This window comes from Diorhabda carinulata, chromosome 4, assembly GCF_026250575.1.
Source record: "Diorhabda carinulata isolate Delta chromosome 4, icDioCari1.1, whole genome shotgun sequence".
Taxonomy (NCBI): domain Eukaryota; kingdom Metazoa; phylum Arthropoda; class Insecta; order Coleoptera; family Chrysomelidae; genus Diorhabda; species Diorhabda carinulata.
The window spans coordinates 22,520,913-22,535,130 of NC_079463.1; the positions used below are offsets into that span (position 1 = coordinate 22,520,913).

The 14,218-nt window shown below is 29.7% G+C and overlaps 1 long non-coding RNA gene across 1 annotated transcript in view; it reads right to left on the reverse strand.

Moving 5' to 3' along the window:
- The window catches only part of LOC130892925 (uncharacterized), a 30,554-nt gene extending 20,263 nt beyond the window's left edge, over nt 1-10,291 (reverse strand). The window contains exons 1-2 of the long non-coding RNA XR_009059128.1: nt 10,172-10,291; nt 5,501-7,536 (exon numbers count right to left, since the gene is read on the reverse strand). This is a non-coding gene — a long non-coding RNA (uncharacterized LOC130892925). The remainder of the gene's footprint in view (nt 1-5,500; nt 7,537-10,171) is intronic.
- Nucleotides 10,292-14,218: the final 3,927 nt, after the last annotated feature.

Genomic DNA, 14,218 nt, shown 5'->3' on the forward strand with positions numbered 1-14,218 from the left:
ATCATTAACGCTTCTATACTAACAAAAAAATTTTTTTATTTTTTTTTCGAATTTAACTATACACCGAAGTGAAATACTTTGTTTCAAGGTTATTTTTTTAAATTATCAACTAGTGTGATAGATAGATAGTTTTTCCGATAGATATTTTCATATTTTAAATAATTAAAAACGTAAAATATAAAATTGACGTCGTCGTAATCAATAAAAGTTTATAATTTATAAAAATTAATAAATGAATAGAATGAAAAAAACTACTAATAAATAAGTATAAAGAGTATCAAATATTTAGACAAATAAGTAGGTGTATATATATATATATATACACACACAATACACACGAACTATTGGGCAAACATAAACATTTACTTGTAAAAATAATAATATTTGAGTTATTTCCATGTAGTGTTGACAGGTGGGTTGTGGATCTAACAAATTTAATCTTAAATTCAAATTTGAACAGATCAAACGGTGTATGTATGTATGTACGTATATATACGCGACCGGCAACGGCGACGGGCCAATATTTAGTTATTTGCCCGAGCACACAAATTGTTGACTACGTAAATAACCACTGCCATTGTTTCCACTTTTTTTCTCTTCTTCTTTTTCTCTTCTATGTTATATAAACCTAGCAAGAGAGGGCTAATTTCAACAGAGTCTCTATTAATAACGAGATACTTTGTCAATAAGTTTACTATGTAGATATAAGCACTTAATGATTTGTTTGTGATATATTTATATCTAAAGACTTGTTTATTATAGTATTTAGTAGTATAAGATAATATTGTAATTACTATTATGATTTACTTGTTAGTAATATACGGGGTAGAACAAAACAACCACGTACATTATCAACACGTGAATTTAATTTAATATACGAGATTATTTTCCAGGAACTAGCATTAATTAAGTAAATAATTACTTTAGAACACGAAAAATGAAAAATTAATTATAAACAAACTTTATAACCAATTATTACAATATATTCGAGGGCTGTCTGAATAGTTTCCGACCGAACAAACGAACGAAGACATTTTAGTTTTCCAACATAGTCCCTTCATTTAAAGTGAAACTTTAAGGTTAGGAAATAGGAAAAAGTCGATTGGAGCAAATCTTGGTGGTTGGAAAACCAAGTTGAATAACTAAATAGAAATTTTTTTTCAAGTAGGTATAAATCAGATCCATGTTAGTTTGAATAGAATAATCACTCGATACCAAATCTGGACTATTAGGGGAGTAATTCCAAAATTTAATTATCGTAATGGAGAAAAATGACATAAGACACGATATCCAATAAGTTCTTTTTTATAATTGGAAAATATACCTATTAATGGGCACACGTTTCGCAACCTAGATAAAAATTGAATTGAATTCCATAGAAACGTCACCCGAGATTTAATTTTTAATAATATATAGATTAGAAATTGTTTACGAAGACTGTTAATTGAGTGCTTATTTGAATAAATAGAAGCTAAAGATAACTGTTAAAACAATTGAAACCAACGAGTTTGTTATCGCGTATCACGTTCTTTTGTTCGTTACCCTTCCATTGTTCTCGAAAGACGCAGACGTCATTAAAGAAACAAAAAATAAGTCCGACTTTTAGTCTTACGATTTAAACCAGATTAAATTTTCTTATTGAAATGAAAGTTGAATTGTCACGTTGTTATTAAAATACGAAATTTATTATATCGACTACAAAAGGCGCTAGTAATTATCTAAAAATCATCCCCCGCCTCCTAACGCCTTGGGGTTGCGGGGAGTATTAGAGGGAGGTAATTGCAATATATGGAAGGTAGAATTTGCAGTTGGTGATTGTTTTTAAGTTAACCCCTATCCCCCGCCAAACCCCTTGATCCTTTTTTTACCCTGTTTTACCATACACAAAAAGTTATTGAATTTTCGATTTCTCCATGTGTATTTTTCTATGATAAAATAAAATTTATAAATTGTTAACACGCGTAATTTTGAAAATGTCAAATTTTTATCCTTTAACCCCCTCTATTTTTTTAACAAGGGATGACCGATGGCTAGAATAATTTTTTGTGCTCAGTACACTTTTGTTTATTACTCCCCATAACCACAAGTCGATAGGGGGTGGGGGATGATATTTAGATAATTACCGCGAATTTTAACAAAGAATTTTAGTATTTTCGCGATTCAAATGTTCAAAATTGGGAGGTTAGCGATAACAAAAAAGTTTATAATTTGTGGCCATAATTGATACAATTAATTAACTCAATTTAACCAAGCAACTTCACCAAATTATTAACAATTTACCGCGACGTTAATTTATTGGGGAAAGAGGTAGATAATTGAATATAAAAAATCAATCGATAATTTATTATGAAAAAATAGCTACACACCACCAAGAGTGGACATTTTAAATAATGACTAGTAGCTGAAAACGAATAGTAAATGGTATAATCGATATTTGATCCAACGTATGTGTGTAATAGCCTGAAAATAATTTTAATTAGAAATATTTCGACAAAAAGAAATTTATTTTTACCGGACTAAAAACTTTTTGATATTTCTGAAATTCAGAGATAAAATGTAGTCGGTTTTACGTGTGTAAACACCGATGATTCATTTCATTGTTCCTGAGATATTTGTCGAAAAGTCGAGTTTCTCTCGACTTCATATCGAGGTGGCTGTTTAAATATAAATACAAAGATAATTTTCATACGTAATTTATTGTTCTTAAACAAACACACCCCAATTCACTTTTGTCTTTTCCTTCGGTATATACTTTTTCTTTTCGCGCAAATCTAGTTATTATATATAATATTTTTAATATTCTCGAAAAAAAAAACTAAAACAATCGATTATCACAAAATCACCGCATTGATTTCCAGTCTGACAAATAGAGGTCACCACAAATCACTTATTTTTATTTTCCCTTGAAATACACCACATTTCCGACAGCTGTTAAATTTAGTGTTCATCCTCTCAATAGTTTCGTTCAGAATAACCGTTGAAAAGTATTATAAGAAATTTTCCTCCGGGAAAATCGAGCATAAATGACTAGTAGGAAGCTCAAACGTTGCTATATAAGCACGGATGGTGCTTGATGATCAAGACGTCCAAAAGAAGCAGTTGCAATTTGAAAAATTTTGCAAATCATCACGAAAAACCGGAATTTGAAACAATTCACGTGAATACTTAAACATGAAATAATTTCTCTCAACATATATGCTGCGTCTTTACAATGGATCAAAAATAACAACAAAACCTGACGAGCTTCCAAGCTGATGGCTCTTAGCAAGCAGGGGCGGCCAAGGAATCCACCTCCAGCCGTCCTCCACCAACTCGGAGGTTCAGGTAAAACCTGTGAAGACACCAAGAGAGTCTGGTCTTACGAGTTGTCTCCAGAAGAAATAGGAGTAGGACCTGGTGCTAGATACGCGAAATCGGAGTGACGATCGAATCTGCAGTCTCTTCCTAATTCGTCAAAAGGTTCAAGGAAAGGGGCTTTTGATAGTTTGAAGTGGAAACCGTGACTATTATTATACAGTATTGGATCGATTTTAGAAAAAAATCATGAAATCGAAAAAATTAGTCAATAAAAACCACAAATTTTATAAATTAAATAGCGAATGGCTCGCGATATTTTTAGGGCTGAAGCAAAGTCGACGAGGAGAATGCCAAAGATATATCGTAAGCGGATACATGCACATCTTATAAGGACGAATTCAAAATGAAAAATTCCAGCTGCAGAAACCTGTTACTTATTATTTTAATGACAAATTATAAGATATCGAATTTTCAAAATGTATGGCAGAAAATAAAAATGCAAATTCCATTGTAACAAAAAAGATAAATTCGGTAACAACGATAAAATACAACAGGAAGTACTCGTTTCATTGAAGATTTATTACCAATACCCGTATAAAAACGAGACTACAACGTATCCTTTTGTATTATACAAAAAGGACGATTTAGGATAAGCTGCGTGTCAAATTGTTAAGAAGGTAGTACCACTGAATGAATTTTATAATGGGATGAACCCTACAGGGTGTGTATCAACAAATTTCAAATTGATCGTTGGATTTTTGAATATTTGAAAATCAAAAAAATGTTCGTACAATTTTCTAGAAGCTGATTTGTCGATAAGATTATTAAAATTAAATCCGATAGACTCAGAAACGATTAAACGTATGCATATCGTGAGAATAAGAGATACGAGGGTTGTCTGAAAAGTTTCCGATCTAATAAAAAAATAACGAGTTATTATTTTTTTCTTATAAATCTATACAATTTTTCCTCTAATCTTTTTAACCCTTTCTCCTCAAATAGGCGTTTACTATACACGTGAAACATCGAGGTTAGGAAATAGTAAAAAGACGCTCGAGGTTAAATCTGGTGTATACAGTGGGTGGTCAACCAAACGCCTTTAGAAAATAATTATTTAATGATTGTTTCCATTTTAAGAAAAATCTTCATGTATACGATTACGAAGCAGAAACTAAACTTCCAAAATGTCTCACACACTCAACGTATTCGCAAATATACAACAGAAAGTTTTCAGATGACCCTCGTAAATAACAAATTTTTTGAAATCGCGGTATATAGTATAACGTGAAACGTGTAAATTTTGTATTCGCGTTCATTATGAATTGGATTGAATAGAAAATGAATTAACAAATAAAATTAGGAAAAAAGGAGCTAGAGTTATGAAAATATTTAAAAATCCCACTTCGGTATTTATCAAACATTGACTTTTGCTCCCTCTTCACTCTACAACGCCAACATTTACTGAAATAATTTATTTAGCAAGAAAATGTATTACTGTCGGCAAATATTTCCACGCCAAACTTAGAGATAGAGAGAGAGAGTGAAAGAGCGCGGCTGTCGGGTGGTAGGTAGAAATACTTTTGTTTTGTATACTCTACAAATACAGGTTCTCGTACAATTTTCCTTATTCCACGTACCTATACACCACCACCGCATCCCAAAGATTCCGTTTACCTTTTGTACATATTTAATTTTTCGTGAGTTTGTTATAATTAGGTACGTAATATGAAGCACTTTAATTCATTATTTGACACACTTTTCTATAATGAAAACGCAAAGTACCCCAAATTAATGAAAACGTGTTTACAAACGTCTATTAAACTACGGGGGCGTTTTGAAGGGTACGTTCTGGATCCGGTTCATAATTTGTTGATAATTATCTACTTGGTAACTGAACTAACTTTGAAGATTATTCAAAAAAAAAAAGAAGAAAATATACCTTATAGTATATTTAAAAGGAAAAGGAAACTTATTTTTGGTTAATGAAAATTCAAAATTCAAATTGCGACTACAAATTCATTAGAACATAAAAAACTAAAATTGATCGATATCAAATATTCGGTACTACATCGAAATCAAAGAAATAACAATCGTATTATCCTGATTTAACACCATCAGATCATAATTATTTCATATCCCTATATTTATAAACGAGGTCAAAAATCACTTTAGCATGATATAGATAAAAATAATTTGTACTCACATATTATCATGCGCAGAGGAGACTTTCCATTTCCATTTTCCATCACTATCACTTTGAAACCGATTCGCGACACACCGAAACCGAAAATTACGAATCACTTTCCACTTCGCGGCGGTTTGCCGTACCACATTTATCACTTACATTAAGGCATACGTCACACAATCATCCCCATAGCACAGACTTGTTAGTCCACTACGTTAGAGTAACCTCAAGCCTGTACTTGTCGTTTCTAGGGAACTAATTTTCCGAAAAAAATTAGCTTAACCCAACAGCCTCGTCCTCATAGTTAAAGAAAATCTCAACAGATTACTCAGAAAGTCATTTGAATGATAATCGAGTCTACAAGTAACTGAAAAATTAGATTTTCACGGAATTAAGACATAAAATCATGATAAATAATTACGAAAAACTTATAAAAAAGTGAAAAGCTGAATAAATTTGATGTTTCTATTAAAAATAATTTGTTTGGTTAAAAAAACTTCAAGTACTAACTCCCCGAATCAAAGTCTAATTGAGGTGTCAGAGCCTCAATCTGCCTACTCCCTGATCTCAAAAGACGATGTCATTAAATAACGGTTTGATGATACTTTAGAGCGCCTCTAACTCTATTGATATCAACAAAACTTTTTGAAAGAGAGAGCAGTTTAAATATCTAATTTTGATCAAATTTAGAAAAAAAAAATAATTTTTTGAACGCGTATCTAATTTTTAGTAAAACTTGTTAAACCGAGTACCCTAAAAATATGCGAAAAATTATTGAAATGATGAAACGTTGAAGGAGATTTTCTAAAAACTACGAGTCCTTATTGTACCTAGGGATAACCACGTGATCTCATTTTATCATATCAATCAGACACACATAAATATAGAAAAAAATCAACGATCATGGACTGCCAAATCTCCGTTGTACCTAGAAAAAAATACAAGTTCCTCTTCTCCTCCTCCTCCTCATTTTAGTACATGCAAATTTACGTATATTATTGCACCTGAAGTTCATAATAATTTCATTTTATAATTAATTAATCTTTTTAACAAATTTATTTGGAAACTCGAAATATATCAGAGAAAATTTCAAAAATTCTTCTACTTCCTGAATATTTTCAAAAAAAATTAAACATGTGTAGAGTTAATTTTGAATCACTCATAAATGTTATTTCCATTTTGATTATATATTTCTACAATAATTAAACCAAATTTTATCAGTGTTTGATGAAAATTAATGAAAAATTCGGAAATTAATTTGATTTAAAAACCAAAAAATTTTCAAAAAAAATGTCAACTAAATATTCTCAAATAGATTTTGTACTTTTGGAACAAAAAAATTGATTTAATTAAATTTATTGAAGGATTAAAAAATGAATTTTAAATGCAAATCCCGATTATCCCTAATGATTTTAACAAAAAAATTGTTTTTATTACTTTCACTAAAATTCGTTTATTTGAATAATTCTCAAATAAATTATGTCCACAATGTCCTAACTGTTTTGTAAAAATTTCTTTAAAATTTCAATTTTCAAAAATTTTACTTTCCGTTGAAAACATAATAATTTTGAAAAAAAGTTAATTTACTGAATATTTTAAGTAATTATTATTAAATTTAACTTTTTTAATTTAAATAATATTATTGATGTTTTTTATATGTAATTTCCGAAAAAAATATCTCGTCCTGGGAATCCTGAAAGTATTGAAACAACCTAGAATAGACAAAAGCAACTAAACACTGCAACAGCATACCCAATAAATAAAAAAAATTAAAAAAATATTCATCAAAATATAGAAAACGAAATAAGTTTTCAAAAATTTGACACTTATTAGTATTTTATATGTTTTGTTTTGATTTTTGGAAAATATATAAAGAATTTAATCACTTCCCAAATAAATTGAAATATTTTTTTGTTTTTGTTATATATCCGACAATCACCTACCTTTCGGCATACCGCAAATTTTATCGAATCGCGCGTTATACACTTTTCGTTTCGTTTAAGTTCGAATTAAACAATTAATTATATGATCGATACGATCACTTATTACGCGAGCTGTAACAAAAACATCAAATCAAATATCTATTTTGAAAAATTATTTGTTTGTTGTTATTTGTTTGAAATAAAATAGTATCGAAAATAAACTTGAAATATTTTGAAAAAATTTCCTGGTAAATGTGAAAAAGCTCCTAGACCATTGGCAAATTTTATCATGACCAGATTGTTAACTCAAACATTCCATACAATTTAATAAACTGAACTTATTAATTAAATTAATTTGTAAAAGTTTGCTAACACCGGGGGTAATTAACAGTTTTTTAATTATAAATTCATTTTGAAATTGAAAAACAACGGAAAATAATTGATATTTAATTAGGGGAAATCAAAACTGCTACTATATTTGCATAATCACAACTTTAATACTCACAATACTTACTAACAATTAAAAAAAGAGAATCAAAATTCGTTGTTCCACTACAAAGATGTAATTAACAGCGCTAAGTATAAAGCAATAAATTAATTTTGAAATATTATATGAAAACTATGAAATAAAAAGAATGGAAAATTCTAAAAATTGAACCTATGGATTAAATATAGATATAAATCTCTCTAATTACTACTCTGTTCACGAAATAAAATTAAAAAACTTCAGTAAAATGAGCAGAAGTATAAATAATTTACAAATTTTAAGAAAGACAAAGTGAATTATCATAATGGCCGCCACTGCACATCTCATTTCGAAGTAAAAAAAGATTATTATAATTAAGGAATGGAGATAAATTGAATGTAAACTTAAAAATTAATTTATAAAAAAAAACTGATTTTAATTAGTAAAAAACGAGCACAGCTATATTTGCACAACCACCACATAACTAGATCAAACATCGACTAATAGACGAAGGAAGTTCAATTGACAGCTCAAATCAATATCGACCAATAGGGTTATCGATAATTGTACCTAACAACAATGACATTCGCAATATGCACAGCCACCTTAGTTTTCATAAGTTACAAAAAATGAAATTAAATAAAAAATATGAAAAAATGTATATTCGAGCACCACATTTTAATTAACCGCTAAAGTTTAATCAAAAACACTATATATATAGCAATAAATTAAACATGAAATCTAATATCAAAACTATAAAAGAAAAATTCTAAAAATTAAGTCTGATAATTGAATTTATATATGAATATCTCCCATTACTTTCCTGTTTACGAAATAAAATAAAAAAAAACTCAGTAAATAATCAACAATGAGTAATTTACAAATTTTTAGAAACGCAAAGTGAGTTATCATAATGGCCGCCACTGCACATTTCATTTCGAATTAAAAAAAGATTAGATATTGCAATTAAGGAATGAAAATAAATTAAATAAAAACTTACCAATAGTAATTCACTGTTATTTTAATTATTAATTTCACTTTAAAATTAATTTATAAAGGAAAAAACTGATTTTAATTAGTAACAAACGAGCACTTCCATATTTGCACAACCACCACATAACTAGATCCAACATCAACTAGAAGACAAAGGAAGTTCAATTGACAGTTGTCATTATTGACCAATAGGGTTATCGATAATTATACCTAACAACAATCACATCTGCAAACGGCACAGCCACCTTGGTTTTCATAAGTCACAAAAAACGAAACTAAATAAAAAATATGAAAAAATTTATATTCGAGCGCTACATTTTAATTAACCGCTAAAGTTTAATCAAAAACACTATATATATAGCAATCAATTAAATATGAAATCTAATATCAAAACTATAAAAGAAAAATTCTAAAAATTGCATTTTTTAATAAAATTTATATATGAATATCTCCTATTATTAACTTGTTCACGAAATATAATATAAAACTACGATAAATAAACGGAAGTGTCAGTAATTTACAAATTTTTAAAAGCATAAGATACAATTAGCACCTGTCGCAGTCGGCAGGACGATCTTAATTTAGAAGTCATTAAACGTAAAATTCAATCAAAAATACAATGATTGATAATTTAAATAAATCAAGCCTGATAGCACTGATAGTAAATAGCACAGTAGGTATGAGTGATATTTACAAATGTTTAAATGCAAAAAGTAGAATATCAAGAAAGCAGCTAATAAAAAATCATAAAAAGATGAGTGCGGTTTAAAAATAAAAAGAAATTGATGTTTAATTGATGAGAATCGAAAACTAGCATATTTGTATGACCATTAAATAACTACACCTACTGAGAAACAAATGATAATCAAAATATATGGACAATAACGTCCTTAAGGGGTATCAATCTGCTACTTTATCCATCGGTAGGGCTATCCCCTATCCGAAATTAATTAAAGAAACATTTAATACAATGTAGGAGTCCTAATTTGTACACAACAGTAATATGAATATAGCAAAAAATTAATTTCAAAATCTCATATCCAAACTATGAAATAAAAAAATGAAATATCCTAACAATTGAACTTGTTAAATATATTTATATATAAATATCTGTAAATATTCTCTTGTTTACACGATAAAATATAAAAACTACAGTACATTAACCGCAGTATAAGTAATTTAGGAATTTCTAGAAGCAAGTTAGAAATTATCAAAATGGACGTCACTGCACTTTTTATTTAAGAATAAAAAATCTCGCAAAAAGATCATTATGATTAAAAAGTCTAAATAAATAAAATAAAAACTTACCAAAGATAATTCATTGTTGTTTAACCAAAACACACACTTTATCACTAATAAACAAGTAATAACAATAATTAATTAATCAAGTACAGCCATATTTGCACAACCACTATCTAACTACACAAAGCACCCACTAAGGAACAAAGGAAATTCAAATGACAATTGATTTTAATATCGACCAATAGGGTTATCGATCTATCGCCTTCGGCAGGGCGATCTTGATTTAGTGGAAATTATAAATAAAATTAAAAAAAAATTTAAATCTGCACGAATTTGTTTTTATTCCTACACAAAATATTCAAAACGTTATTTAGATCTATAAAATAAAATTATATATTAAAAAACTTTCATTTTTTAAGCTTATACTTTCAAAGTCAACTGATATTACGAATTTATCCTATTTTAGCAACAAAACTTATTTGTTAATTCGTATGTTAAGAAAAATAAATCAATATAGTTCACACATTAAAAAGGAATGTTTACATATCGTACTTACCCACGAACAGGTTATAAGAGATCTAATTGTCTAATTATATTCCAATAAAACGATGTAATCCACTGTTACTATATAAAATTCACTCATAGAAGTCTTTGATTAATATTATTGAAAAAAACTCTCGATATCCACATTTTTTTATTGAAATAACCAGTTGTCTCAATCGATTTCATAGATCTAGGATGATACAGTTGATTTACATGCAATGATCTCATTGGCTCTAAAATAATTCGAGATAGACAACTCACAACACATTTGAGTAAATAGGTCATCGGGGTGAAATGTTTGGAAAACAAAAAATTACATTATTTAAAAATATCTGATTGCAATAAAATCATAATAGCAGAGTTATTTAGGAACTAGAATATACTTGAAAGAAACTTAAGTGGTCGGAATGTTTGCTAGCTCTAAGATAATTTTACTCGAAGCAGTTGCAGAATAGAACCGAAAGTTTGTTCTAGGAATATTAAGCGCAAATAGTAACTTTCATTTTAGCATTATTTCCATAGGTAAGCCGATTAAATATGATATATCTAAAGATCTAAGACACTGGTGCTGCCTTAATGGCACTACTTCTTCCCATTTCTATTTGACTTTCTTAATACTCAGTATTATGAGACAGGGAAATAGCAGAGGGTACAAATTATAAATCTACACGCAAAATCGTTCGATACATTAAAGTACGTACGTCCACACGTTGATTTCATTAAAAATATATCGTCAGTCGTAATTTTTTTCAAAATATTGATCATCGAATGTCATTATTTCAACTTGTATAAATAAAACTATTTTTAGAAATACAGGGTGTTATAAAAAGTAAGCAGATCAAAAGATAATAATCTTCTGATGTTTTTATCATGTTTGTTCATAATTGTATTACGAGTGCGCAAATTTTTACGAGGGTGGTCCCAGAAGTACCCGGCACAACAAAGAAACACGAAAATTTTGGGAAAAATTATATTTAATTTGAAACGTAATCATTGTTAATCATTGAAAATAATCCTTAGGGAATAAATCTGGCAAATAGGGAGCATGAGGTAGCAATTCAAACTTTAATTCGTTAATTTTGGCCATTGCAATAAAGGATATGGAACTGGTGCAAATAACTCTTTCTTTTTAGTCAAATGCGGTCGTTTTGGCTTGATTTTTTCGTTGAATAAGTTCGCATAATACTCGCCGTTGATAGTTTTTGCTTTTTCAATGTAGTCAAAAGAAATTATCCTAAAAAACCGACGCCATAATTTTGCCTGCAGATGGAACGATCTTTGTCTTCTTTGGAGCCGGTTCTTCCTTTTCAGTCCATTGTTTTGATTGTTCTTTTCTATGTGATGAACCCACGTTCAATCTATGGTTATGAAACGGATTTATTACTGTCAAACATTGCCAAACACTCGATGGAAACATCTTCGCGAGGCTTTTTTTTGTTCCATTCTGAGCAAACGCGGCATCCATCTTGTCTACAGCTGTCTTATGTCTAAATTTTCTGTTAATATGTTTGCTATCTCGCGCACTTTCAGTCGACGATTACCCAGTTCCGTTTGGTGCATTTTTTTAAACATTTCTCGATTCTTAACCTCATTTGGTCGACCAGTACGATGCAGTCTTCGGCCTCGTTTAAACTCTTCTACCGAATCTTTTACCGTTGATAAGAAATGACGGAAGGCAAAGATTTTTGAATATGAAAAATGGTAAAAAGTCAACTAAATGTGTTTAAAAATACCCGCTCCCGTATATTTTAACAGTGAATTCATTGATAACAACGTATATTGTTAGATATAACAGAAAATAATCAAATATTTGTGTTAAATTTATAAACATAAATATATATTTTATTTAAACAAATCATAGTTTGTGGCGCATATTTGACTTTTATTATTATTATTATTGTTATTTAACACAGTTTACCATACGCAAATTTACCTACCGAACCGAATAAATTCCATCTGATGTAAATAATAACGAGGAGAGAGAAATTCCAAACAGAAACTACACGAGTTTTTATGTGTATAAATAAGATTGGTCAACATTTGACGCGCACACAAAGAGGGGTCTGTGTCATTTTATTGAGACAGGTAATTTTGTTTATACATCTATGTATATAAAAACTATTGATTTTCTATGATTGACTCATTACCAACAATATTTCGCATAAATATTTGCACGTTTTCGCACCTAGTAATTTATTTCGTTTCAACATACGAGGATGGTTCCAGAAGTACTTAACCCGATCTAAAAATAACAGTAGCAGCTTGAAAAATTCCACTTTTGTCTTAAAACGTACACGATCTTTACAGAATATGTTTCAAGTTTGAAAACTCCGTATTGATTTGGTATTTGTTTGGCAACCAATAATTTAACCAATTAATCATCGTTATGTGATGAAATATTTTTATTTGAAAGGCTTTAGCTCAACCAAAACGAAAGCTGAACTAGTTTCTACTCTAGGTGAGACCGATCTTTCGTTATCAAGGTATAAACACTGCAATGCCCTTACAAAAAGGGTCACACAACTACAAGTTGTTCGCTAACAGTCTCAAACTGATTGTTGTTTCTGAAGATGCCAACCGCTCGTGTCGACGACGGCCCAAAAATCGTACACACCTAGACAATTCTTGGACAATTAATTTGTATGCCAAGGACTGAAAGTGCTGCTTTGTTGGGCGAGTCTGAAAATTGCGAGACGAGCAACATATGAGTCCAACAAAGTAGTATTTCAGCCGCGGCGTACACAACATTTTTTAGACGACTTTAGACTTTTTCAATTATACCGAGGAAAGAAAATAAATAATAAAGAATTATAAATATTTTATTTATTGAACAATATAATGTACTTAATGATATTTGCAATGTCGATATTAATTATTTGCAAAAAGTAATGTTATTAAACTGTCAACTGTCAACATTAAAGTGGTTAGAGTCACTCCAGAGCGTTCCAAAAGTGTTTTGCAGTCACTTTCACTACATGGAACACTCAGTTTCATGGATTTCCAATCGCAATAATGACACGAGAATACATTAAGAAGTTACAAAAACATCGAATAATGGCTTAAAGATTGAATGTCGTGACACCTATATAAAGGAATTACAAAAAATGAAACGACTACCAGAAATTTTGATTTATTAGAATTTCTTCCAACTCTCTGCAAAGTTTTAACAACGAAAAATTTATCAAGTTTGAAAATCTCAGCGATTTATAAAAGAAAAAAGTGGTTTGGAAAGTGAAAATACAGTTTTAATATATACGTTAGTTACAACTTTGTATTCTAGATACAAAAAGGACTGACATGGTAATGATTAGATAGAAATATAGACAATCTGGAAGGGTATTTTTCAATTTTTATCTCACCCCGAGAATATTAAAGATGCGGTACATCATTTATAGCAACTATTGTTTATTTCTTGTGGATATAGAAACGTCCTATAGGTAAACCTATTTGTGTCGTGTGGAAGTTCTGAAGGTGTAGCAAAGCAACTAAGACTGTGATATCAATAAGTTGGCGAGGGATGTTCAAGTTGGAAGTAGGGCTCTCCGAGGGAGAAACGCGATGGAATATCAC